Here is a 27283-nt window from a genome sequence, read left to right on the forward strand (position 1 = left end):
TTGATGAAATTTTCAGGATTTGTTGGAAATGTGAAAAGGAAAGAACTGATTTCATTTTGGGGCTGATCCGGAAGAAATCCTGGATTCTGGATCACTTTGAAATTTTAGTTAACATTGTGGTAAATGGGGCCAAAAATTTTGTTTCTCAATATCTCGGTTAATTATTGACCAAACCCCATGAAATTTGACTCAGGGATGGACAATGGGATCCTCTTTCATATTCCAAAGGCTGATCCGGATCTGATCCAGAAGACTGATTTTATCGCAATTTATATAAAAAATGGGGGTAGTCCTTGGCGGAGGTCTGCGCTCTCTGACTGCTTTTCTAGTTTGACATGTGACTTCAGTGTGAACGGCCAAAGTGCATTCATCCACCTACATGTTATCAACAAGACACAAACGTCACTATTCTGCGCTGAAGCAGGCGAAAATTGTTAATGAACTCCGTGTGACTGAAGTGAAGCACATCACCACTCACCACTCTTGGCTCCGTCTCCACATCCACACGTTCCTTTCAACGGACGTCGCTGTCGCTGTCCCACAAAACACCACGACCAAAAACCTCGTCTTTCTCCTTCTCAATCTCCTCCTTAAAACAAGTAAGTTGTTCATGTTGTGGCTCCGGTACGAGAGGAACTTTAAAATCTCCAGGTGCTCGATGCTGCGTCCATGTTTGGACAACTTCTGTAAACACAGAGACGCTCGCTGCGGTTGACGTCGTCGTGTCTCCAGTGTCACATGTGGGACACTTTCGGGCCGTTTAATGTTCACACTGGAGTCACATACAAGTCGCATTTAATTGGAAATGTGAACGACCTCGCAAAAACAACGGATTTCACAAAAAAATCGGAATTGAGCGTTAAGCCCTGCAGTCTGAACGTAGACTCTGTCTGACTTGCTTCTGTGAACACTTCAAGTTACAGGAATTACACCAGGTTTTCTTCAGGAAACTAAATTATTCACTAAAGCTACAAAGTATTATGAGCCATAAAAAGCTTTTTCATAAGTGCACTATTCACAGGTGAATCCACCCACAGCCAGGTCCATTAGAACGAGATCGATTTCTATAGTCCACAGTGTTTATGACAAAGAGCGACGGATCAGAGCGACTTCAAGTACCACCAGAAAAATGTAAAAATCTCCTCATTATTAGACAATTATCAAAAGGTGCTTATACTATGTATCCAGTGTCGGGGAGTAACAGATTACATGTACTGGAGTTACGTAATCAGAGTACAAATGATGAGTAACTGTATTCAGTTACAGTTACTGTTTCAGTGAGTGGTAATTGGATTACAGTTACTTTGTTGAAATAAATGGATTACACAGAGGGATTTTCCTGTTTTCACATTTTGGGCTAAATCCTTTTTTTTTTTTTTTGTAATTCCACTCATTGCCGGATACTGAACCAGGACTGAACCCAGGTCTAAACTAGATCTAAACTGGGGCTATAACCAGGTCTAAATCAGGACTAAACCAGGACTAAAGAAGAAAGAAGGAAATATGTTTTATTTCTTTTATTTAACAGTTAAATTATTATTTATGTAATTAGGGTTTTTTGTAATCTTAAATGTTCCTGTATGAACTGCCGACCTCTTACACTTTAATAAAAAAAAAAAAAAAAGACCTTGTGGAATTTGGCAGATTTGTTTTTGCAGTTTTCAGTTTTAAGGGGTTATTTTTTCTTGAACATATATCGAGATATATATCGTATATCGAGATATAGCAAAACATATTGAGATATATTTTTTGATCCATATCGCCCAGACTTAGTCCCGTGTGTGTTTTTTTGGGGGTTTTGTTGTGTTTTCTTTGTTTTTTTTTTCAGTATTTAATGTGGTGCCTTCACTCTCTCCCCCGTGTGTGTGTTTTTTTAGTCCTGTTGCGCGGTGTCTTCACTGTGGTCTGTGCGAGTGACACTTGTAGCAGATGGACACTGGTTTGACCTCGGACATTCCACAGACGCTTAAACGGCACTTTTGGTTCCATAGAAAACAGAAGCTGGTTAAACAGTAACTCGCAGCAGTGTAATGATGTACCAGGAAAAAGTATGTACAAAAGTAACTGTAAAAACGTTCTCTGGCTCGATGAGTGTTTCCAGAAAAACACAGTGCACAGCATGAGCAGACTGACCATACGAAGACAGAAGAATTAACAAGTACAAGTTATATTGTCTTATTATGTCATTTATTATGTCATTAAAAACGTGCTGTCTGTGTATTTTTTCTACTAAACATCATTTCATCTGATGACTGGTGCATGTGGCTTCAGAAAAGTTTAAGATCTTTGCTGTACTTCACGTGTCTACAGTCCTTTCTGAACTCTAAGCCACAAACAATATTCTAAATCCGCCTTCACGTGCACTTTAATGAGAATCATTTTCTCTGTTATTAAAACATTTTAGCGTCATTACAGTGATAATAATGCACCAAAAGAGCTACAATTCAGTCAGTGCAAAAATCAGTAGCATCTTGTTTCAAACAGGCTACAGAGCTTTGTGCTTTGTTCACACGGAAACTCTAAACCACACACCCTCCTGTCCTGGGCGGGGCTCTGTGGAGTTACTTTGGATCACTTTATATTAGAGTTCTGAGGTCTAAACTAGGGTGACCAAACGTCCGTTTTTCCCCGGACATGTCCGTATTTTGCGTCATGTCCAGGGTGTACGGGTTTTTTTTTTATAAAGTGATGCAAATGTCCGGGTTTTCAGTACCGTTCATAGGGGGCATTAAACTGAGCGTCTCTCGTAGCGTCTGTGACTCAGAAGGAGCGAGACACAAACAGTCGGTCAGTCTGCAACATACCGAAGCACAAATGTGGATTTAACAATGACTCCAGTGCACATGCGGGACACTTTCGGGCCGTTTACCGTTCACACTGGAGTCACATACAAGTCGCATTTAAATGAAAATGTGAACGACCTCGCAAAAACATCGGATTTCACAAAAAAATTGGAATTGAGCATTAAGCCCTGCAGTCTGAACGTAGGCTAAGACTGCAGGGCTTAACGCTCAATTCCGATTTTTTTGTGAAATCCGATGTTTTTGCGAGGTCGTTCACATTTCCAATTAAATGCGAATTGTCTGTGACTCCAGTGTGAACGTTAAACGGCCCGAAAGTGTCCCACATGTGACACTGGAGACACGACGACGTCAACCGCAGCGAGCGTCTCTGTGTTTACAGAAGTTGTCCAAATATGGTCACGAGCATTGAGCACATGGAGATTTTACAGTTCCGGTTTCCGCCTGCTTCAGCGCAGAATAGTGACGTTTGTCGCTTGTTAATGTCGTGCAGGTGGATGGATGCACTTTGACCGTTCAGACTGAAGTCACATGTCAAAAGATCAGATACGTATCGGATTCAGGAGCACATATCCAAGTGGCCTGGGTCACATTTGAAAAATTCGGATCTGTGCCGTTCAGACTGTCATTAAAAGATCGGATACAGGAACATAGAAGCCAAAAAATCGGATTTGGGTCACTTCAGGCTGCAGTTTGAACACAGCCTTAGATACAGAAGCAACACTGAAATCCAGCAGCAACTCAAGTTTTGGTCATGATTTAGTCTCATGTGGGGAACAGCAGACACAGCTCCAGGCGTTCAACATTCAGAAGTACAAAATAAAGTCAGAGAAACAAGACTTTACCAGTCCACCATCAACTGATCTATTAATGGGAAACACTGTAATGCCACACTGTGGAACACTGAGGACAAAGCAACAACATCTCCATGGAAACAAGCAGGAGGCACTCTCAACTAGAAGAGTTACGAAGCGCATCTTTAAAGAAGCAAGTGCACTTCTGCTTTCGAACTTAAAATGGCACTGATCTGTTCTGCAGCAAAGACAGAAGCAGCCCCACGTGGGAGCTGACGGTGCCCAGAGACGAGTGCTCCTCTCTGGGCTTGGATGTTTGTCTGGGAGCCCCGAGCTGGAGGTCATCCCACTGTGACAGATCCCTCCACACTCCAGTGAGGCGCAACACATGGGCCCTGTCAACAACACTTCAGCGAGCCAGATCTCTCTCTCTCTCTCCTATCTCACTCTTTCCTCTGTCTCTCCTCTTCTCTCTCTCTCTCTCTCTCTCTCTCTCTCCTACTCATCTTCTCCTCTCTCTCTCTCTCTCTCTCTCTCATCTCACTCTTTCCTCCGTCTCTCCTCATGTCTCTCCTCTCTCTCTCTCTCTCTCTCCTCTCTCATCTCTCACTCTCCTTCCTCTCTCTCGTCTCTCCTCATGTCTCCTCCTCTCTCTCTCTCTCTCCTATCTCACTCTTTCCTCTGTCTCTCCTCATGTCTCCTCCTCTCTCTCTCTCTCTCCTCCTATCTCACTCTTTCCTCTGTCTCTCCTTCTCCTCCTCTCTCTTTCTCTCTCTCACTATTTCTCCCCTCTCCATGCTCTCTTCTCCCTTCTCTCTCCTCCCTTTTCCATCTCTCTCCTTCTTTCCTCTCTCTCTCTCCTGTGTGAATTTGATACCGGAAAGAAATTAAAATGCTGACACCCGTTCATATTTTTAGTTTTGATTCTCAAGGGGATTATCCAATCAGAAAGCAGAACAAACTCCTCACTTTGTTACCAGCTCCAACGACTCAAACCAGACACAGACGCTCCCAGCTTCAGTCGTTAAAGATCTTCTAAAAATGCTGCACTCACTAAAAACGTGAAAAGTACCAAAATGGGAAGGTGACTTTTAAAATGTAATCCCCTACAGATTACAGATTACACACCCCAGAATGTAGTTTGTAACAGAATCCATTAAATTACTTAAAGTGAGTAATGTAATCTGAATACTTTGGATTACTTGATTTGCTGTAGAGAAACAAAGACGAGGAAATCGTAACATAAGAAGTTTTTTGTCTGCAAAAAAACATTAAAAAGTCCAGACTTTACTGAACCAAATTAAAAATATTATTGATAGAAAACGAGGAAACATGGTCAGTGTGGCAGGGTTTAGTCCTGTTCAATCCTGTTTGAGACCTGGTTTAGTCCTGGTTTAGTCCTGGTTTAGTCCTGTTAAATCCTGTTTGAGACCTGGTTTAGTCTGGTTTAGTCCTGGTTTAGTCCTGGTTTAGTCCTGGTTTAGTCCTGTTTAAATCCTGTTTGAGACCTGGTTTAGTCCTGGTTTAGACCTGGTTTAGACCTGGTTTAGAACTGGTTTTAGTCCTGGTTTAGTCTTGGTTTAGACCTGGTTTTAGTCCTGGTTTAGTCTTGGTTTAGTCCTGGTTTAGTCTTGGTTTAGACCTGGTTTAGTCTTGGTTTAGACCTGGTTTAGTCTTGGTTTAGTCTTAGTTTAGACCTGGTTTAGTCTTGGTTTAGACCTGGTTTAGACCTGGTTTAGTCCTGTTTAGACCTGGTTTAGTCTTGGTTTAGACCTGGTTTAGTCTTGGTTTAGTCCTGGTTTAGTCTTGGTTTAGTCCTGGTTTAGACCTGGTTTAGACCTGGTTTAGTCTTGGTTTAGACCTGGTTTAGTCTTGGTTTAGACCTGGTTTTAGTCTTGGTTTAGACCCTGGTTTAGTCTTGGTTTAGTCTTTTTTAGACCTGTTTAGTCTTGGTTTAGACCTGGTTTAGTCTTGGTTTAGTCTTAGTTTAGACCTGGTTTTAGTCTTGGTTTAGACCTGGTTTAGTCTTGGTTTAGACCTGGTTTAGTCTTGGTTTAGACCTGGTTTAGTCTTGGTTTAGTCTTAGTTTAGACCTGGTTTAGTCTTGGTTTAGACCTGGTTTAGACCTGGTTTAGTCTTAGTTTAGATCTGGTTTAGTCTTGGTTTAGACCTGGTTTAGTCTTGGTTTAGTCTTAGTTTAGACCTGGTTTAGTCTTGGTTTAGACCTGGTTTAGTCTTGGTTTAGTCTTAGTTTAGACCTGGTTTAGTCTTGGTTTAGACCTGGTTTAGTCTTGGTTTAGACCTGGTTTAGTCTTGGTTTAGACCTGGTTTAGTCTTGGTTTAGTTTAGACCTGGTTTAGTCTTGGTTTAGACTTGGTTTAGTCTTGGTTTAGACCTGTTTAGACCTGGTTTAGTCTTGGTTTGACCTGGTTTAGTCTTGGTTTAGTCTTAGTTTAGACCTGGTTAGTCTTGTTTAGACCTGGTTTAGTCTTGGTTTAGACCTGGTTTAGTCTTGGTTTAGACCTGGTTTAGATCTGGTTTAGTCTTGGTTTAGACCTGGTTTAGTCTTGGTTTAGTCTTGGTTTAGACCTGGTTTAGACCTGGTTTAGACCTGGTTTAGTGTCCGTCAATGAGTGGAATTACTGGAAAGGGAAAAAAAAAAAAAAAGGGATATAGCCCAAAATGTGAAAACAGGAATGTGCCGCTGTGTAATCCGGAGAGACGGGAGAAAACTACACAAAGCTGATTTTTGCACAATACCTCCTCTTTAAATTGTTAACTGAAAAGAATAAGGAGAGAACAGAAGCTCGTTTCAGTTTCAAAGTAATAATGCCTAACATACGGGTTGTTGTGGTAGTTGTAGTGTAGTTTTAATATGTTTCACTGAACAAAGGCTTGAACTCTGTCTCCATCTGATGCACGGAAGCAAAACGAGCTTAACATTAGCCTCAAACATAATGAAGCGTCTCTCCTGTGGGACCTCTGCTTATTGTTCCCCGCGAAGAGCTTCGATTAAACTGAAAATGAAGAGTTGGCTCTCCACGCCGCTCTCGGCCCAGAGGTCTCCGGTCCTGTCGCCATCACCACATTTCAATGATAATATTTGCTCTGGAGCTCAATGATTCAGGAAAACGATGCCTCTCCCTGTGCGCTCTTTGGTGTTCTTAACTGTAATCAAATCTGAAAAGAAGCAGCCTGGGATCAGAACACACTCCTCCAATCCTTTACAACACAGGTGTCAAACATGCGGCCCGGGGGCCAGATCCGGCCCTCCAAGACCTTTAATCTGGCCCTCGGCTGACTTTCTACTAAAATATTTTAATTATATTTTCTATTAAAATCTTGTTAATTTTCTGTGGTGTTTATCACAGCAGCGTCTCCAGCATCTCTGTACGTGGCCCCTCCCACCAGAGCAGCACAAATGAAGACTTGTCTCTTTCCAAACGCTCTTAAAGGACGATCGTTTTGACTGTTGACCGTGACACCCTCATCCGAAAAATGTCCAACATGAGAAAAGTGGAGCCGAGTGCAAGATTTTCCAAGAAAAATGGACTTATTCCTGTTTACATACAAGTTCATGTTAAAACATTGTGTTGAAATTGTATTTTTCTTAAAGTTTCAGGTTGTTCATAATATTATAATATTTTGTAAAAGAAAGAGTTCATCAATTAAAAAAGATTTTTGTAATATATTTGTGTTTCTCTGCACAAATATTTGAACTTATTGTTATTTTTGGGGTTTATATGACATGAGTTTTCTGATCCGGACACTTTGGGATCAAAGTCGGTTGGATATGACCCCCGGACCAAAATGAGTTTGACACTTCTGCTTTACAAAGATGTGAGTCTGGTCATCGGTCAATCTACCCGAGTTCAGATGGGAGTGACTGACAGGTGGATTAGCCAATCAGAGACACACATGCTGCTTCCATAACTAAGGAAAAATATATATTTGACAAGGGAATAAAAAAGACATGTAGACTCACTGAACGAAGCACTAAACTCTATTCATCTGCAAAGTAACCCCAGGTTTGACTACCTCAAACTTAAGACTTTTTTAAGAGCTTTTTAAGACAACTTAAATGAAAAATAAGAACAACATCACACCCAGTATGTGGGCAAAAAACACCAGATCCAATTCTAATAAAGACCAACCAAGTACTGCATCTAGAGTCTAAGAGCCACTGTGGATTAAACCGACACAAATCAAAGTATTGTTTGCACATACTCCAAATTAGACGTTCATTTCACGTTACATGAGTTCACGTTTTTGTTGTTGTTGTTTTCTGCAGCCTGGCTGAGTTTACAAAAAAAAAAAAAATAGGCTAATGAAATTTAAGACCTTTGTGAAAAAAAATAAGACTTGGACAACAAAATTTAAGACCTTTTTAAGACTTTTAAGACCCTGCGGATACTCTGACCTGAAGTGAGAGAAATGTGATTTGTTCAAAATGATGTGACGAGGGAGCGCCTTGGTTTCACATGCGGCGGTGTGCGAAAAATATCAATATATCGTATTGTTTAATGTGACGATACACGTGCTGCACATCGTGGGCTGCTGTATTGATCTATCACCAAGAGCATTTTTTGATATACTTCACTAAATTACTCACAGTGTTACAGTTTTGTTGCTTGTTTAGAGGCAGGAATTTCGTTTATGCGACACATTTGCTTAGCGTAGCTGATGGAGCTAAGACAAAGCAAAGCAGAAGTGTGCAGAAAGAAGAGGGGTAGATGGGTAGAGGGGGGGTAGAGGGGGGTAGAGGGGGGTAGAGGGGGGTAGTGGGGGGGCAGGGGCAGCTGCAGGAGGCCATAAACAAGGATCCCACACACAGAGGAGCAGAAGGGCAATAGTTTAGTTTAGGACGAACAACTGGTGCCCACAAGTGACAATTCTTCTGCTTTAGACAAAAACACACAGTCTCATTATTGTGAAACTATTCACCACAATCACTGTTCTTGAACAAGAAGAAGAAGAAGAAGAAAAAGAAGAATACTAATATTAATAATACTAATACTGCTACTGATACTGATACTACTACTACTACTGATACTACTGATACTACTACTACTACTGATACTACTACTACTACTACTGATACTACTACTACTGATACTACTACTACTACTACTACTACTGATACTACTACTACTACTACTACTACTGATACTACTACTACTACTACTACTACTGATACTACTACTACTACTACTACTGATACTACTACTACTACTGATACTACTACTACTACTACTGATACTACTACTACTGATACTACTACTACTGATACTGATACTGATACTATACTGATACTACTACTACTACTGATACTACTGATACTACTACTACTACTACTACTGATACTACTACTACTACTGATACTACTACTACTACTACTGATACTACTACTACTGATACTACTACTACTACTACTGATACTACTACTACTGATACTACTACTGATACTACTACTACTACTACTGATACTACTACTACTACTACTACTACTACTACTACTGATACTACTACTACTACTACTACTACTGATACTACTACTACTACTACTACTACTGATACTACTACTGATACTACTACTACTACTGATACTACTGATACTACTACTACTACTATACTACTACTACTACTACTACTACTACTACTACTGATACTACTCTTACTACTACTACTACTACTACTGATACTATACTACTACTACTACTACTGATACTACTGATACTACTACTACTACTACTACTACTACTACTACTACTACTACTACTACTACTGATACTACTGATACTACTACTACTGATACTACTACTACTACTACTACTGATACTACTACTACTACTACTACTGTACTACTACTACTGATACTACTACTACTGATACTACTGATACTACTACTACTACTACTGATACTACTACTACTGATACTACTGACTACTGATACTACTACTACTACTACTACTACTACTACTGATACTACTACTACTACTACTACTACTACTACTACTGATACTACTACTACTACTACTACTACTGATACTACTACTACTACTACTACTGATACTACTACTACTGATACTACTACTGATACTACTACTACTACTGATACTACTGATACTACTGATACTACTGATACTACTACTACTACTACTACTACTACTACTACTACTGATACTACTGATACTACTACTACTACTGATACTACTACTACTACTACTACTACTACTACTGATACTACTACTACTACTGATACTACTACTACTGATACTACTACTACTGATACTACTGATACTACTACTGATACTACTGATACTACTACTGATACTACTGATACTACTACTACTACTACTGATACTACTACTACTACTACTACTGATACTACTACTACTACTACTACTGATACTACTACTACTACTAGTAACTGTAATACAGTTACTCATAATTTGTACTCTGATTACATAACTCGGGTACATGTAATCTGTTACTCCCCGACACTGATCGCTACAGAGATACTGCGATAAACGACAATACCGAAACTACTTTATTCCACTGACACAATAACAATAAAGCAGGAGAATTCCAGTAAACCATTCTTAAACAGACAAAGCAACAAATAAAAAGCAGAATGTACCAATAATTAGCCAAAGAAGTTACTTATTCAAATCTTCTTGTATTACAACAACAAAAAAACTCCAAAGCTCCAATATTTACTGTTCCATTTTTCCTACACTGAATGATGAGTGGATATGGTGATTACGGTGACAGGCCTATTGATATAGTCCCTGTTTACAGCCCATCCTTCTCTATTGTACCGCGCCGTAGCATCATCAGCTTCACTTTAAGTCAAACATCAAACTCCCATTACATCAGATTAGAATATGAGACACGATTACGGGAAATCTAATCTGAGCCGAGTCCAGACAGATCTACGGAAACGGCGAAGATGAAGAAGAGGCCCAAACCACAGACCGCAGACCAAAACAGCGCGGGGTCACTTTCCTCAGTCCGACCGCCCGGATACAGCCCAGATTGCGCACTGCATCAGTCCAGATTAAAGGTTGTATAGAGGATTTTTTTAAGGGAAGAGAAATACAGCGACAGTCCTTGTGCGCGTTCAGAATTACTGTTGAAGTTTCCTGTCTAGAAGTAATTCAGCGACCGACGCGTCAGTTTTTAGACCCTTCGTCTGCTTCGGTCGCGCCATCGCTGGACGAGATCTCCAAGAATCACCTCAGTTTGGCTTTGCTCCTTTTTCTCTTCTCTTCTTCTTTCAGCGACCTCAAAAACGGACTTTCTTTTGCGGCGAACCGGTCGTGGATTCTCGTCCGCCGTCGCGACAAACTTTGTGCGAAATGCGAGGAAGCGACAGTTCGAAAAAGCCTCTAAGAACCGCTGCGTAAACCACGTAATCCCCGCGCTCCGACGAGTCAGTTATACTAGGGAGTTTGATTGACAACCTAACAGCCAATAAAAAATGAGGGAGCCTCGTTTTCTATTGGCTGATGTTTATCTGGCCTCAACACGTCCACAGTTGATAGATTTTCGTTCTTTTTTTTTGGTCATCATAATTACAAAGCTGCTGCGTCTCTGTAATGGTATTTTAATCTTTCACTGACAGTTTGAAACAAAAAAAAATCCTCCATACAACCTTTAAAGGCGCGCTGTGGAACTTTTCTAGCAGAACAGGAAAAGGACTGATGCGTGTTCTATTTCTGTTCTGTTTCCATTTTCGCTCATAAGTCGGTTCAAAAAAGACACACAGAGAGAACGAGGCAGTGGAAAATATTGGTACTAGGGCTGGGTATCATTAAGAAGTTGCCGATACGATACATACCTCGATATACAGGCCACGATACGATACATATCTCCATACAGTGCACTTTCGATTCAATATGATTTATTTAAAATTCATGCGATACGGTTCAATAAAAAATAAAGGCTAAATCATGGCTGTGATACTAAAAGTGTTTGTTAAATCACTTCTTGTGCAAAGTTCATATGAAACACAAACATTTTAATCATCAAAACAGTAAAAATATCAAATGTGTTGCATAAATGAGTTTCCTTTCACTCCACAAGCAACAAAACTGTAGCTCTGTAACAAAATAATTTAGTAAAACACACCTAAAAATACACTCGGTGATATATCGATACAGTAGCCCACGATATCGATACTGTATCACCACATTAAACGATACGATATATCGGTATTCTGATATTTTTGCACACCCCTAACTGGTACTGAATATTCAAGAATCAATATCAACCAACAGCCATATGGAAGAATGTTGATATCGGCCAACATCGATACTGGAACCGATATATCATCCATCCCTAAAAATATCATCTGAATATTTTTATTGAGATTAGGCCTGTAATGATAATCAATACTAGGGATGGGCATTCGATGAAATTTTCTTAATCGATCGTCGGAAGAATTAACGACCGATTATCGATTAATCATTAAAGTTTTTATATTAAAATGATCATCATTATTATCACTATCTGCACTACTAATCTGCATAAATAAATTCAACTTTACGACATATAAACCGTAACGACTCTAGAGCCACATCAGCTGTTTGACATTATAATGTGTTTAATTCAGTTTTGCACAAGTCTCACAGAAACTTAAGAGAAAGAGTAAGAGACTCCACCACTTTCAGTTCATTTAAAACTAATCTGAAACGATGGCTTAAGAGAAACCAGATCTGTAACCACTAATGTTCTGCTCCTGTGTAAATGTCAGTGTTGTATGTCATGCTCGTGTGTTTGTCTATTGCGACGCTTTTTATGTTCTTATGTTTTATGTCTCTGTCTCTCTGACCTGCCAGGGACTATAGATGAAAAGTCGCCTTCGGGCTAATTCTGGCATATTTACAAGTGTATATTCATGAATATGTATTGTCCCTTTTAAAAAAAATAAAACTTAAACTTAAAACTTAAACGAAACTTAAAACCGCATTGCCAATTTGCATAAACTAAGCGAAGATAAAACTCCAGCTCTTGTGTCGCTGATGTGGTTCAACTTCTGTTGGATTAAAAGACATGACTCAGGTGAATACAGGTCAGTGTGACCAGATTTGCGTTTGTCAAAACCAGGACAGCGTACGGGGGGAGGGGGGCGGGGCCTCGTCATCCACATTGAGCGACTCTCACCTGGAAAAACTTTTTCCCACTGGACACAGAAACATATGTGCTGCTTTATACACTGTGCACATGGACTCACACTTGTCCCAACGCAACGGAAAGTGTGGAATTTCTTGTACAAATCCTGGTTAAATCCACATTTGTGCTTCGGTTCGTTACAGACTGACCCACTGTTTGTGTCTCGCTCCTTCTGATGCAGAGACACATGTACACACCTGTTCACGATACACAGCAACATACATTCGGTTTGTCGATTAAAATTAACAAAATCGATGAAATTCTTAATGATCAATTATCGATTAATCAACTAATCCTGCCCATCCCTAATCAATACATCAATTAACCGCACGTTCTTAATGAGCTCAATAACTTTTCCGGCTGCGAAAATTTGTATTTGTGTCTATGATGTAGGGTTGCCCCAATCGAGGACTGTATTGTTTTTGGTCGTCTTGTAGTTCTTGTGCTAAATGTTCTTTAGAAAGTCAAGTTTATTGATCTTCGAAAGTGTTTGTTTGCATTTTTATTCCATTGTCATTATATTTGCTGAAAATGATCTCAAAATGTCAATATTATCGTTTATCACAATCATTTCTTGGTGAATTAATCGTCCAGTAAAATCTGTTTTCATTACAGACCCAATTGAGATTATGCAGAAAGATATTCCTTTTTGTGAGTTTCACCCTCCCAGTTATTACCTTGATTGTGGAAGGTGAGGGAATCCTTGACCCGACAGTGACCCGCGTTCTCCAATCACAACATGAAATCTGAGACATTTGACCCGCATGATCAAATCAGGAAATGCCGCATTAAAATTCCAGATTGACGTTTTCGGTCAAATATTTCACTTCCTCTTCCCTCCAAAAGTGAAACATTAACATCCCCCGACTTCCTCTACTTTTCTGGGAAACACAAATTTGCAGAAGACATTGACAAACTCCGCTGCGTTGCACAAGAGCGGACAGAGCTTTCAGAGCAGAGCTGGGGGACAGTAAAGCAGACAGATGTCACCGGACTTTTGTTTTGGTCATTCACTCGCGTCTGTTGTTTTGCAAATGGAACGACGGTGCTTTTGAATGAGTCCTTCAGTCCCATTCGCTCAAACCTGCAAACCTGTCTGCTCTGGTGTCCCACGGTTCGGATTTGTCGATACGTTTACAGGAAAAATAAAGAGTAAAAGGTCCCGCTCAAGCAGAAGTAAACAGCAAGGCCAAAAATTCAAGTTAATGCATCTGATATAAAAATGTATTGAACAGATACATATGTAGTCTAGTTTATGAAACTGTTCACCTTTTTTCTGTTCCATTTTTGGTTCTAAAGTAAAGTAAAGATTATAGAATTTCCTACAATTTCCACTATCTACTAAACAAAAGGTAAAAAGGAGCTGTTAACTTGAAACTACCTCATGACATCACAAGGTGGAACAATGGAATGGTGGAATAACAAAAGTAATCTGCATGACATAGTAAAAATAAGAGTTGACATCTGGTTTCAGTCGGTGCTATAAATGACTTAAGATTTACTGTGTAAGTTTTTAGATGGAGAGTAAGTCCTAACCCTAACCAGTCTGGTCAAGTAACAGGTCAGATCTGTGGAGAGGCGACCCCCCACTCACAGTCTGAAGTCATGTTTTATAAGGTGTTTTAGAATTGAATAAATGGACCCGGTCAAGCAGAAGTAAACATCAAGGCCAAAAAGTCAAGTTAATGCATCTGATATAAAAATGTATTGAACAGATACATATGTACTCTAGTTTATGAAACTGTTGACCTTTTTTCTGTACCATTTTTGGTTCTAAAGTTCCATATGTTTTAAACAGACCATGTATGAAACATGGAACAAAAATTATTTCCCAAATTTCAAAGATCTGCAAATCATGTAAATAAATGGATGTATTTCATCATATCTTGTGTTATTCCATCTTTGAACTGTTCATGAAGGTACATGATTTATTTATTTATTTTTATGTAATTAAAATGATAAAAATTTGCTTGAAAGGACTGACATATTTTATAGAAATAGTTACTTTTAACCCTCTTTCACATTCACAGTGGTGGCGAGATGTCACGTCCTGTCTAAAGTTAGAAAAAATTTGATTTTCCCTGAAACAAAATATAATATTGGTGCATTTGAGAAAACATGGGACCGTTTCCTGCAGTTGTTTTCAGCTCTTTAAAAAGAACAGAAAATGAATAAGCTGTGGTATGTGAATGAATCCAGCACCTGGTATAGATCTTCTACCTGCAGTGACAGGGTGGGTGGGGGTTTGGATTTGGGTTGTTTTTATTTTATTTATTTATCATTATCGGGGATAAATACGCGAGGTGACGCACTGTGTTTGACGCTACCGTGTTTCTTGCCTGAGACCAAAATATTTCCCAGCAGCAACGCGGGCTTTTAATAACAATGACGTCAGCTGAAACTCACCTACTGGACACTCGTTTTCCCGACATCACACAGCATGTGAAAAAGGATAATGCCGGAAATAAGCTCACAACTCGCTTTTTCCCCTTGAAAAGCTTAAAGTTTCTATCTTTTATGTTTGGGAAGTTATGCGCAGTTATATAAAGCAAATTCTCAGATATTGTTTACGATACGATCAGTCTGGAAGGGTTAAAAACACAGTGGAGCACTTCCTGTATTACCACATGACATCACAAGGTGGAACAGGGAGTTTTCTGTTCAAAAGAAGAACTCACTGTAAATGTGCAGGTTTGTGAGTTAAACATGTGAATGAAACAAAACACAACTGCAGGTCTGTTTGTGATGAGGAAACAATATTATAACATAGATCAGCAAATTGTGTAACATGAGCCGGATTGTATCAGTGACTCACACAAGTTATTTATTCTTTGGCTAAACTCTTCATGTTTTCAGTCGAACATACAGTGAACAATGAGTGCATTCACATGCACATCAGTAACCCGGTTATTATCCATATCCCGGTTATGTCAGTAGTCGAGTTACTGTGTTTACATGAGCACTGAGAAACCGGGACACTCATATCCGCGTGTACATGATCAAATGTTGTATCCCGGTTTCTTGACATAATCTTACAAATTCTGCATAAATAAACTCAACTTTACAACATATAAACCATAAACACTATAGACACATCAGCCCGTTTGATCAGATCATTCAGCTCTGATCACATTTGTTTATGTTTTACAGAAACAAAACTTAAGACCGTTTGGCTAATTAGCATAAACTGTTAGCGGCGATAAAAACAACTCGCTCCTTGCGCCGCTGATGCGATCAGTTTCTTTTGGACTAAATGACACGACTCTGTGGATTATGTGTGTTATTTCTGTGACAGAAGAGGTGCTAATGATGGTGAAAGTGTGTTCTGTGTGTATAGAGTATAGGAGATAGTTCATGTTTTAAGGTTTTTCAGCGTCACACGAGTGCAGATCGTACATGTGCAGGTTTAGCGCAGCTCTTTATTTTACAGTCATTTCACTCGTTTGGTCACTTTATTTATGTTGGTCAATTTATTTATGTCGCTACTGTTGTGGTGAAAGGCTGGAAAGTGTCTTTTGGACGCATGCGACTCAACTTTATGTTGCAGTAACCGGGATACTGCGTTTACATGCCACAAGTATCCTGGTTACTATCGGAATAAACCAGCTACAGTAACACGGTTTCTAATAACCGGGATACTGAAACCGGGTTACTGCGTTTACATGCACCATCAAGAAACCGGGATACTCAAAAAACCCGATCATAACCGGGTTATTGATGTGCATGTAAACGCACTCAGTAAGTCCTTATAGTAATTATCATGACAGGACTAAATACAGGTTCTGTGGTTGTTTAGTTGCCACACTGGCCCCCAGAAAAGTCTATGGGGAAGTCTGGACTTTTTATTTTCTTTTAGCAGATAAAACATCTTATGTTACCATTTCCTCGTCTTTGTTTCTCTACAGCAAATCAAGTAATCCAAAGTATTCAGATTACATTACTCACTTTAAGTAATTTAATGGATTATGTTACAAACTACATTTTGGGGTATGTAATCTGTAATCTGTAGGGGATTACATTTTAACACTGGTGGGCGGTCACTTTTCAGCCTCATCGTGCTCATTAAAGACGAGAGATTTCACCCTTTTCGCACTTTTGAGTTTTGGTCGAAGTTGAGATTAGAAAAGCTTTTTCCTCCAAAAGAACAGCTGTCGTGTCGGTTTTTTTTAGCACGATTCAGCAGGTTGCGTCAGGAGGCTTGCAGCAGAACTTACAATTTACAGTTCACATGTGCATTATGAGCGTAAAAAAGCGCCATTTGTGAACAGATTTAGACGAACCCGGCGGCGACTCACGCTCGGAGCCGCCGTCGCTCTTACGGGGGGGGGGGGGGGGGGGTCCTGCCGCTCAGATGGTGACTCCCGACAGGAAACGGAGGGTTAAAGCAGGAATGCAGAAGAGAACGAGAGAGAGAAAGAGGGAGTTTTGAATGAGATCTGAAGTGAACACAGCGGGGAACATTCTGCAACAAGAGAAACGAGGAAATCTAGACTCAAATTCATTGAGTTTTTACATAAACACATGAAACTTCTTGTCCTGTTGATCACCTCAAAGTCCTGAGTTTTTGAATAAACTTTATCTAACAGGACGAGACCAAGAAGAACACAGAATGTTGACTGAAAAGTTGTCAAAAGTATAAACAAACTTATACCCAGTGTTGGGGAGTAACAGATTACATGTACCAGAGTTAAGTAACAGAGTACAAATGATGAGTAACTGTATTCAGTTACAGTTACTGTTTCAGTGAGTGGTAATTGGATTACAGTTACTTTGTTGAAATAAATGGATTACACAGAGAGATTTTTTGTTTTCACATTTTGGGAAAAACCAGGACTAAACCAGGACTAAACCAGGTCTAAACCAGGTCTAAACCAGGTCTAAACCAGGTCTAAACCAGGTCTAAAACAAGGTCTAAAACAAGGTCTAAAACAAGGTCTAAAACAAGGTCTAAAACAAGGTCTAAACCAGGACTAAAACCAGGACTAAACCAGGACTAAAACCAGGACTAAACCAGGTCTAAAACAAGGTCTAAAACCAGGACTAAACCAGGTCTAAACCAGGACTAAACCAGGACTAAACCAGGACTATATGAGGTCTAAACCAGGACTAAAACCAGGACTAAACCAGGTCTAAATCAGGTCTACAACAGGACTAAACCAAGTCTGAACCAGGTCTACAACAGGTCTAAACCAGGACTAAATGAGGTCTAAACCAGGACTAAACCAGGTCTAAACCAGGGCCAGTTTGAAGAGAACAAACGTGAATTTTCAGGATGTGTTTGTTACATTCATGTAGATTTAAAAAACATGACAATATTAAGTAATCCAAAGTATTCAGATTACATTACTCACTTTAAGTAATTTAATGGATTACGTTACAAACTACATTTTGGGGTATGTAATCTGTAATCTGTAGGGGATTACATTTTAAAAGTCACCTTCCCAACACTGCTTATACTCATCTACAAACAAACTCAAATATCGATTCTAAAAACGGACAAAAATGAACCTTTCTTGAACAGATTTAGAACGAAAAAGAAAAAAAAATAAGAGCACAACTTTGCACGACTTTAACAAAATTAAAGTTTAACGGTTTCGAATGAACGTTTTTGAAAATTAGACAGCGATTTGAAGAAGCACCGACTCGACAAACTGAAACCACTTCGAGAAAAACGAACGTGCCAAAACATTTGACAAAACTTGTTTTTTTTTTTTCAAATTTTGCATCTTCCACGAACGTAGTAATAGTAAAAGTAATAGTATCACCAACCTAACAGTGAAGTTTTGGAGGTCCGTGCGTTCGGAGAGTTAAAATCCAGCATTATATCCTCAAAAAGCCGAGGAAACGTCCAGGAAGAAATCCAAAAAAAAAAGAAAAACAAATCCAAGTATAGATCCGGCTGGTTAATACTCCACAGTTGAAAGTTTGGTTTTAACTCAGTCAGCAGTGGTTTTTCCCTCCCGCGCTTCCTTCTCTCTTCTCTTCTCTCTCTCTCTCTTTACCCTCCTCTTTTTCTCTCCCTCCTCTATTTTTATCCGTCTCTTTCTTTCTGTCTTCGGGCTGCGACATGTGTTCGCTCGTACCCTTCCCCCTCCTCTCCCTCCCTCTGTCTCTCTCTCTCTTCTTCTTCTTCTCTTCTCGTCTTCTCTTTTCTCAATCTCTCCGCTCCACTCTTTCTTCCTCTCTTCTTCCTCCCGCCCTCCCTTCTCTCTCTCTCTCTCTCTCACCGTAAGTCGTGTTCGTGTTTTAGTGTCGCTGTAGGTTTCTCTCCTCCTCTTTTCTGGACCGGATCACCCCCCCCTTTCTTGCTGTGAGCAGTGTTGTCGTGGAGTAACAGATTACAAGTACCGGAGTTATGTAATCAGAGTACAAATGATGAGTAACTGTATTCAGTTACAGTTACTGTTTCAGTGAGTGGTAATTGGATTACAGTTACTTTGTTGAAGTAAATGGATTACACAGAGGGATTTTGCTGTTTTCACATTTCGCGGTATTCCCTTTTTTTTTTTTTTTCAGTAATTTTATTCATTGCCCGACACTAAACCTGGACTAAACTAGGACTAAACCAGGACTAAACCAGGACTAAACCAGGTCTAAACCAGGACTAAACCAGGACTAAACCAGGACTAAATCAGGACTAAATCAGGACTAAACCAGGACAAAAGCAGGATTAAAACCAGGTCTAAACCAGGTCTAAACCAGGACTAAAACCAGGACTAAAACCAGGACTAAACCAGGACTAAACCAGGACTAAACCAGGTCTAAACCAGGTCTAAACCAGGTCTAAATCAGGACTAAAACCAGGACTAAATCAGGACTAAACCAGGACTAAACCAGGACAAAAGCAGGATTAAAACCAGGTCCAAACCAGGTCTAAACTAGGTCTACACTAGGTCTAAACCAGGTCCAAACCAAGTCTAAACTAGGTCTAAAAAAGGACTAAACCAGGACTAAACCACGTATAAACCAGGACAAAAGCAGGATTAAAACCAGGTCCAAACCAGGTCTAAACTAGGTCTAAACCAGGACTAAACCAGGTCCAAACCAGGTCTAAACCAGGACTAAACCAGGTCCAAACCAGGTCTAAACCAGGACTAAACCAGGACTAAACCAGGTCTAAACCAGGTCTAAACCAGGACTAAACCAGGACTAAACCAGGTTTAAACGAGGACTAAACCAAGACTAAACCAGGTCTCAAACAGGATTTAACAGGACTAAATCCTGCTGCGTGGACGTGTTTCTTCTTCTATCAATAATATTTTTAATTTGGTTCAGTAAAATCTGGACTTTTTATTTTCTTTTATCAGACAAAATATCTTATGTGAAGATTTCCTCGTCTTTGTTTCTCTACAGCGAATCAAGTAATCCAAAGTATTCAGATTACATTACTCACTTTAAGTAATTTAATGGATTCTGTTTCAAACTACATTTTGAGGTGTGTAATCTGTAATCTGTAGGGGATTACATTTTAAAAGTCACCTTCCCAACACTGCCTGTGAGGTGTGAGTGTAGCTGGCAACTTCTCTCTCCCTCTTTCTCCCTCTTTCTCTTTCTTTCTCTTTCTCTCTCTCTGTGTATTTGTTAGTGGAGCTGGAGGTCCGTCGCTCATTTCCGGCTGCAGTTTGAGGCGGCACAAAAACACACGTGGCTTTGTTCATTCCTCCCACTCTCCCCACTCAACACCTGCACTGTAAAAAATCAACTCACGTGTTAATTGAAAAGTTTGGACTAAAGCTTTGTTGGTCTGAGTTACTTTTCCCCTGAATATTTTGTGTTCATTTCAAGCAAAAATCATCAACTAAATACGTCATATTTTTGTTGTACACAGATTACATGTACTGGGGGTAAGTAATCAGAGTACAAATGATGAGTAACTGTATTCAGTTACAGTTACTGTTTCAGTGAGTGGTAATTGGATTACAGTTACTTTGTTGAAATAAATGGATTACACGGCGGGATTTTCCTGTTTTCACATTATTTTTATTTTATTTAATTTTATTTTATTTTTTTCAGTAATTCCACTCATTGCTGGAAACTAAACCAGGTCTAAACCAGGTCTAAACCAGGTCTAAACTAGGTCTAAACCAGGTCTAAACCAGGTCTAAACTAGGTCTAAACCAGGTCTAAACCAGGTCTAAACTAGGTCTAAACCAGTCTAAACCAGGTCTAAACCAGGTCTAAACTAGGTCTAAACTAGGTCTAAACCAGGACTAAACCAGGTCTAAACCAGGTCTAAACCAGGTCTAAACCAGGACTAAACCAGGACTAAACCAGGTCTAAACCAGGTCTAAATTAGGTCTAAACCAGGACTAAACCAGGACTAAACCAGGACTAAACCAGGTCTAAACCAGGACTAAACCAGGACTAAACCAGGTCTAAACCAGGTCTAAACCAGGACTAAACCAGGACTAAACCAGGTCTAAACCAGGTCTAAAAGGTCTAAACCAGGACTAAACCAGGACTAAACCAGGACTAAACCAGGTCTAAACCAGGACTAAACCAGGACTAAACCAGGTCTAAACCAGGTCTAAACCAGGACTAAACCAGGACTAAACCAGGTCTAAACCAGATCTAAACCAAGACAAAACAGGATTTAACAGGACTAAACCAGGACTAAATCCTGCTGCGTGGACGTGTCTCCTCTTCTTCTATCAATAATATTTTTAATACGGTTAAGTTTCCTCGTCTTTGTTTCTCTACAGCAAATCAAGTAATCCAAAGTATTCAGATTACATTACTCACTTTAAGTAATTTAATGGATTCTGTTACAAACTACATTTTGGGGTGTGTAATCTGTAATCTGTAGGGGATTACATTTTCAAATGACCTGGTTTAGTTTATCGATGTTTTTAAAGACAGTAAAATTCAGGTACAGAGATTTACTTTTTTTTTTTTTGCAGTGTGTTTGGGTGAAGCTTTTCCACACTGCCCCAAAACCGGACTCTCCCCCTCCCCCCTGACCCCTCCCCCCCTCCCCTCCCGCCGTCTGATGCGCTGACCCGAGCTCGGCCGACACTGCCCAACTGCCCCCGAGTCGTCGATAGTTCGGCTAATTACTCCACAGTTTGTCACAGGAGGCTTTGTTCTGTTCCTGAAGGAGAACGTCCAGCTGCACTTTCAGAAACAAAACACAAAAAAACTCAATAAAAAAACAAAAAAACATGGACACATTTGATTTGGTTTGTCCAGTCAAACATGTTTTTTGTTTTTTTTGGTGGGGAAAAAAAATACAAACTAGTGAAACAGTACTGGACCAGCATTAAACTAGACTAGTGCTAAACCAGGACTAAACTGGGTCTAAACCAGGACTAAACCAGGTCAAAACAAGGATGAAACCAGGACTAAACCAGATCTAATCCAGGACTAAATTAGGTCTAAACTAGGTCTAAACTAGGTCTAAACCAGGACTTAACCAGGACTAAACCAGGACTAAACCAGGTCTAAACCAGGACTAAACCAGGTCTAAACCAGGTCTAAACCAGGTCTAAACCAGGACTTAACCAGGTCTAAACCAGGTCTAAACCAGGTCTAAACCAGGTCTAAACCAGGACTAAACCAGGTCTAAACCAGGTCTAAACCAGGTCTAAACCAGGATGAAACCAGGACTAAACCAGGAGGAAACTAGGAGGAAACCAGGACGAAACCAGATCTAATCCAGGACTAAACCAGGACTAAACCAGGACTAAATGTGCATGTTGGTTCAAGCGTCATTACACTTGTTAAACGAGAGAAATCGGAGAGCGATAGAAGCTTCTAACATTCAGTCTCTTTGAGAGCGAGAGAGCGAGGAAAACAAACAAGCTGCAAAGAGAATTTATCGTGGCTGGAAAAGTTATGGAGCTCGTTAAAAGTTATCGTACGATTAATCGATTTATTGATTATCGTTACAGGCCTAGTTGCTGTGCTGTTGCTGTCCTGGTCTCAGGTCTCTGCTCTGGCTCCTGTGGCTCAGAGACTTTAAAGCGTCTCTGTTTGTACAAGTGTCTCCATGGCCGAGCACCAACATGTTAGTGTCATATGAACATCTCACACTCTGAGGAGCTCAGGGACCAACTCCTGCTGGTGCCCAGAGTCACGACTAAACAAGGGGAGTCAGAGTTTCAGGTTCATGCAGCTAAAACCTGGAACAGTCTGAACATGTGAGACAGACTCTTCTGTGACGCTGTTTAAATCCAGACTCTAAACATTTCTGTTTAACTGTGCAAATAACTGAAAGGTTTTCATTCCGCACTCTTCTCTCTAATGCAGGAGTGTCAAACTCATTTTGGTCCGGGGGCCGTATCCAACCTACTTTGATCCCAAAGGGGCCGGATCAGAAAACTCATGTCATATATACTCCAAAAATAACAATAAGTTCAAATATTTGTGCAGAGAAACACAAATCTATTACAGAAATCTTTTTTAATTGATGAACTCTTTCTTTTACAAAATATTATAATATTATGAACAACCTGAAACTTTAAGAAAAATACAATTTCAACACAAAGTTTTAACATGAACTTGTCTGTAAACAGGCATAAGTCCATTTTTGTTGTAAAATCCTGCACTCGGCTCCACTTTTCTCATGTTGGACATTTTTCTGATGAGGGTGTCACGGTCAACAGTCAAAACGATCGTCCTTTAAGAGCGTTTGGAAAGAGACAAGTCTTCATTTGTGCTGCTCTGGTGGGAGGGGCCACGTACAGAGACGCTGGAGACGCTGCTGTGATAAACACCACAGAAAATTAACAAGATTTTAATAGAAAATATAATTAAAATATTTTAGTAGAAAATCAGCCGAGGGCCAGATTAAAGGTCTTGGAGGGCCGGATCTTGCCCCCGGGCCGTATGTTTGACACCTGTGCTCTACTGTATGTGTCTCTTTTTTAATTTAAATTTTAATCTTCATGATTATTTATGTTTTGATTTGTTTTTATTATGATTTTAATGTATTTCTTATTCTGTAAAGCACTTTGAATTACTTTGTGTATGAACTGTGCTGTACAAATAAACTTGTCTTGCCTAATATAGGTTATGAATAAATTGTAACCTATTTATTTATCGATTTTAGTTCCCCGTCTGATAAAACAGCGTGTTTTTTGTATACAGTATTTCATATTTATGGTGATTTTTAGCCAACGTGATGAACAAAACCACTGTAACTCTGTAATTGAGTTTATATGTGTGTTTATTTTGGATATTGTAGACGCACGAAATGAGAAATATGGGACCAGCCTCACCAATCTGCAACACAAATTTACCTACGGGTACGAACAGAGCAACCTAACCTAACCTAACCTAACCTAAAAGAAATGTCTGATCCTTTCAGACGATTAGGTTACAGCCTCCACCCAAATACAAACGGGGCCAAGTTCAACAGAACATGTGTAAAACAGGTCCACACAGGAGCCTCCTCTGCTCCAAATCTCTCATTCACAGAGAGCAAGGTTTCCTCTGCAGCTTCCTTTCACTTCCCTCCAACGAGGCCAGTCTCAATAAAAAAAACTGAAGCACAATCTATCGCTACAGGGAAATACTGTGATAAATGATGGTATTGAAACTACTTTATGCCATTTATACAGTAACAATAATGCAACATAATCCCAGTAAACCCATTTTAAAGACTCATATCCATCACAAACAGACCTGCAGTCGCGTTTTGTTTCATTCACTCTGCAGATTTAGGAAGCAGAGTTCTTTTCACGTGATCACGGTGATGCGCGAATTTCAGGTGGAGGGCAGGAAGTGAAGACAAACACGACAAACAAACACGGCTCTGGAGAACACAGATATGGAGAAGAGTTCTTATTGTCAGGATTTAGAGCCAGTAGCGAGACAAAAGTACGAGCAGTTAGTCGACAAATATATTGGGCGTGACCCCGATCTTATTGAAAATGAGAGAATTTTCAACCGAAGTAAAAGATTTGCCGACAATCGAGGCAGAGGAGATCACGAACTATTTAACTCTTCAGACGTCGTTCTACACCAGACAACAGATGAAGGCAAAGTACAAAAGTTTGGAGGCATAGAACTTTTTTTGTCAGTGGATGGGTCCTCAACCTCGATGCAAAACGCCTAAATGATGATTATGGTTTGGTCTTCGCCGGGGTGAGTGTTTCTCTTATTTTATGTGTATAGACGTTATGGGAAAAACTGCAGTGTATCGGCAGTGACCTCGATCTGAACTATTTAATGTCAACAAACGCCGTTAGTCGTTAATGATTCGTTTATGTTTAGGTAAACCACAAAAAACAATTTATCTTTGTAACAAACCTTTGACAAAGTGTTCACTGCAGACACGAGCATTAGTGAATTCTGCTCCTCCCGACCGCGAACAGGTTTGTAAGTTAGACCTCCACAAACATGTTCTGAAACGCGTGGGATTGTAGAAGTTCATATTTCAGTCTTTACTCAAATGTCAGAATCCTCACAAACAGAACACTTGTCAGGAAAAAAAATGCAATTTGATATTTTTCCAAACAGTCAATCAAAAGACATTAGAGTGAAATCAGCACCAAGAAAACACGAGCACTGAGACGACTCAAAATTAGACGCATGTTCTGAAGTAATTCCTCCACAACCTACAAACAAAAAAAAAGTGGTGTACAGTCACATCAAACGCAATAAGGCGAGTGATTAAAATGCTGCTACTTCCACTAATTCTCCTGAAATCGTGTAATAGAACACAGAACATGTATCATGGGGTTGTGTTTTGTTTCATTCTCATATGTTGGAGTAATCCTGCATTTTTACGTCATTTCGCTCACCACCGCTCGAAACACATTCTCCAAGTCGGGACTGTCGCAATAACCGCAAAAAATGAATCACCGCGGTACTAAGAGGCCCACAGCGATCACCGCACGAGACCAACGTGACACGACCCAGAGTCCTGCACGGGTCCATTTTTAGAGTCCCGCACCCGCCCGGACCCGTTACCATCCATGCCCCTGATAACCCAGGTAACACACATTTTTCTATAGCGCTTTTCCACCTTCAAGGCACTCAGAGCGCTCTACAACAAGGAACCACTCACACATTCACACACCAGTGTACGCAGACACTGTGGGGAAGGTGGGTTAAGTGTCTCGCCCAAGGACACAACGGCAGCATTCATCTGCGGGAGCTGGAATCACACCAGCCAACCTGTGGGTCAGTGGATCTGACCGCTCAACCTGTGATGTTTATGTTGAGAGCTGGATTCAAACCGCCAACCTTCAGATCAGTGGGCGAATGCTCCACCAACTGAGCTACTGCCGCTTCCAAATATCGGTTGAGACGATATCCTGGTTGGACAAATTGATGTAATAAGAAAAGTACTTAAAAAAAACAACAAAAAAAACTCTCAAAACGATTCTGTCTTTCTGTGTATTTGACCTAAACTGCACTTACAAGACTTCACCTGTAGAAGGAGTTCATCCAAAAACTACTATTTAAGCAGAGAAAGTACAAGGAAAATTTGTATTTACATAAAGACTGATTCAAATCTGCATTTTTACATATAAATAAATGGGCCCGGTCAAGCAGAAGTAAACAACAAGGCCAAAAATACAAGTTAATGCATCTGATATAAAAATGTATTGAACAGATACATATGTACTCGAAACTGTTGACCTTTTTTCTGTATCATTTTTGGTTCTAAAGTTCCATATGTTTTAAACAGACCATGTATGAAACATGGAACAAAAATTATTTCCCAAATTTCAAAGACCTGAAAATCATGTAAATAAATGGATGTATTTCATCATATCTTGTGTTATTCCATCTTTGAACTGTTGATGAAGGGACAGGATTTAAAAAAAAAAAAAAAGTATTTTAAAATGATAAAAATTAGCTTGGAAGGACTGACATATTTTATAGAAATAGTTTCCTTTCATTTTGAAGTAATATTAAAGTATTCAGAAGAAAAAAGCGAACAAATTATGTAAAATCCTGCACCTTCTACTTGTTTGCACAATTTTCCCTCCGTTACTTTTCCCTCCGTTACCATGACCTTTCTTAATAAAAAATCTCATGACTCAAAAAGTAAGAGGTTTTTCAACCTAATCTTGTACCATATGGTAGAAAACTATATGAAGCAAATATTCAAACCAGTTTGTTAAGGATATGTAAGTGAGAACCAAGAGTTATCACTGTTTGGATTTATTGCCCAAAAAGTGCTGCATATTTCATTCCCTCTGTTACCCACATGAGTTTTTAAATTTTTTGTCAACAACTTGAAAGAATATCACAGGTTTAACTTGACCCTGTTGGAGTGTAACTCTTTCCTACATTCTGATACTTTACTTATTTCAATAGTTCCTCTAGTTTCTGAATAAGAGACATTTGAATGTCAAAAATCTGCCCCTGTTTCCCTCCGTTACCACTTGACCAGACCCAGTAATAATAAAAAGTAAATTTTCATCTGACTCACTCACTCACTTCTCCTTTCTGCTGTTGTCTCATATAAATCCTTATCATCTAATACTATTACTATATTTTGGTCGACTAAAAGACTAAATGACTACAGCCTTACTACAAAATAAATACTGTAAT

General features: G+C 39.7%; 1 protein-coding gene across 3 annotated transcripts in view; it reads right to left on the reverse strand.

Moving 5' to 3' along the window:
* Positions 1-27283, reverse strand: part of LOC110169267 (rap guanine nucleotide exchange factor 6-like) — a 413544-nt gene that overhangs the window by 285441 nt on the left and 100820 nt on the right. Inside the window, exon 1 of one of the 3 annotated variants that reach the window (XM_055148418.1) lies at positions 18542-19013. The exons of the other annotated variants lie outside the window; for them this stretch is intronic. The gene's annotated coding sequence lies outside the window, so the exon portion shown is untranslated. Of the gene's footprint in view, positions 1-18541; positions 19014-27283 lie in introns of those variants that run through there. 3 annotated transcript variants of the gene reach the window in all.

This window comes from Boleophthalmus pectinirostris, unplaced genomic scaffold, assembly GCF_026225935.1.
Source record: "Boleophthalmus pectinirostris isolate CB_2022bp ecotype Guang Dong unplaced genomic scaffold, ASM2622593v1 HiC_scaffold_12, whole genome shotgun sequence".
Taxonomy (NCBI): Eukaryota; Metazoa; Chordata; class Actinopteri; order Gobiiformes; family Gobiidae; genus Boleophthalmus; species Boleophthalmus pectinirostris.